Source organism: Temnothorax curvispinosus, unplaced genomic scaffold (genome assembly GCF_003070985.1).
Source record: "Temnothorax curvispinosus isolate PA1 unplaced genomic scaffold, ASM307098v1 QBEX01008534.1, whole genome shotgun sequence".
Classification (NCBI taxonomy): domain Eukaryota; kingdom Metazoa; phylum Arthropoda; class Insecta; order Hymenoptera; family Formicidae; genus Temnothorax; species Temnothorax curvispinosus.
Window position 1 is genome coordinate 15,595 of NW_020218314.1, and position 2,259 is coordinate 17,853.

The following is a 2,259-nucleotide window of genomic DNA, read 5'->3' on the forward strand; positions in this document are numbered from 1 at the left end:
TTTTTTTTGTTTATCTTTCTTGCCATTTTGGTTTTTGCTTAGTACGTTTAGTTTGTTTCGTTATAAGGCCATGAGCCGATAAGTATAAGATTACGCTTACTGCGCTACTACGTTTCAAAAGGTAACTCGTTAAAGAAATATCGTAAAGTTGCGTTAAAGGCCCATATGGCAATACAGATTTTTGTTTGCGTTTCATTAACTGCAGGCTCGATAGCATAACAGCCGGTTAAACGGCGAAGATCGCACATACGTATAGGTTAGGAAATATATCCGACCGATAGGTACAAAATAAGGTTTAGTTGATACTTTGACTCACCGCCGATCGAAAAGGTCTCATATTATTTAGCGGTTGTCGGTATAGTTTAGCGATAGTTATCGTACGAGAATAAACGCGTCTATTCCGAGGCGTTGACATAGAGTTACGGCAGTAACCCGTATTGGGGGCACGGAGGAACATCCCCCGGACCCGGTACGCGCGTCCATGAGGTGGGCGCCGAGAAAAGACAAAGTTCCCGGAAAAACCATCTTCTCCAGGAACAAAGGTGTTGGAGCGTCTCACGAGAACCTGGGACAACGCCCCAGGGGGTTCGCGTCATGACCCGGTGAAATCCCCGGGAAACGCATCTTCTCCGGGGAGAAAGAGGTCCAACGGACTCGTAAGGACCGGAGGAACCTCCCCAGGGGGTCGGCGCCAATGTCCGGCGAAATCCCCGCGAAACGCATTTTCGCCAGGAACTCGGCCATGCGATCGTCTCACCAGGACCTGGAACACCTTCCCAGGGGGTCGGCGTCAAGGTCGGACGAGTTTCCCGGGAAACGCATCTTCCCCGGGAACAAACGACGGAATCCGTCACGAGAGGGTCAAGAACTGGTAAATTTTATAAACTTTTTATTTAAAAAAAACATTAAATAGATCGGTTGATCCATTACCAATATATTTATGGTACCGACTTGAAAAACATGGTTTCGAGAAAAACGCGTTTAAAGTTTCAGAACAAGTTTACACTATGATAAAACTGTTTTCTCACGACTTACATGTAATCATCTATTCCGGGGCCATACAGGGAATCCTCCAGGGCAAAGTGCTCATCATTTTGATGGTTTTTTTCAAGGCGGCGCTTTACTCGGGCCTCCCGTGTTGCATGCTGCTCTCGGACGTCTGCTTGATCGCAGCGGCGAGTGTCACTCAACGCAGCAAATTGTACTGCGTTTTGTCCAACTGCTATTCCCATTGTACTCATTATTTTCAAAAGAGCTAAGGTTCCTTCATTAAATAAACAAACAGCGAGAAAAGTCGCAATTTTGACGACTCGAGCGCTACTGTTTGTATTTTTCGGAGCTATCTTCCAGATCAAGTTATTATAACTTTCGTTCGTGTTTTGAGTATACCCGCCAAGGCAACGTTTCAATAACGACTCATTTGAAAGATCTTCGTATATAGGGCGAATCGCATTTAAAACGTCGTCAGGTAAGGTATTGTAGCTTTGCTTGTACTTGTCCAAAGATCCGTTCGCTTTTGCTAGTTGCCACTCACACCATGAATCCGAGCCTTCAGGACAAAATTGATGTTGCGGTTTTATTGTCGTCAAACTATAATGATAAAAAGTAGCCCACATAGCATTCCGCATTCCTTCTACCGAGTCGAAATTGCGCCGAATAGCAAAACCATAATACACGGAGAGTTTGTCTATCATCTTCGCAGTTAATTTATTCTTTCCGCCAATACCTTTGTGATCTTTCTTACATTTCCGGAGTCGAGCGCCCATGCGTTTCTGTACGTGTGCGATGCATTCTTTTTTTTGTATTTCTTTATCTCCGTATGGTTTAGATTCAACGATACCCTTATACGTTTTTGAATCGCCATCACCAATGTAGTGCGTATGCTTTACTCCGTACTGTTCTTTTGATCTATGGAACATTTTTTTGATGGAATCTACTTCCATTTTTCCGGCGGTACTTTCATGATTCGCTTGGCAATTGCTTTCGTGCTCGATTTTCCACTCATTATACTTTTCGGTGTTTTTCTTTTTGTCCCAAACTTCGCATTGTTTACAGTAAGAAGATTTTACATTGACATCGACAACTTTCTTCGAATGTGCACCGATGAGACTGCATACGCCATACAAAGAAGAAAATCCGCGTTTTTGCCAAGTCCCGTCTCCAGAAACACATAAATCCGTAACATTTTTGATTTCTTGCTCCAAACTCATCCTCAGCTGCTCTTCTTGTACCGCGTCCTTCATGCTCATTTCCGCAACG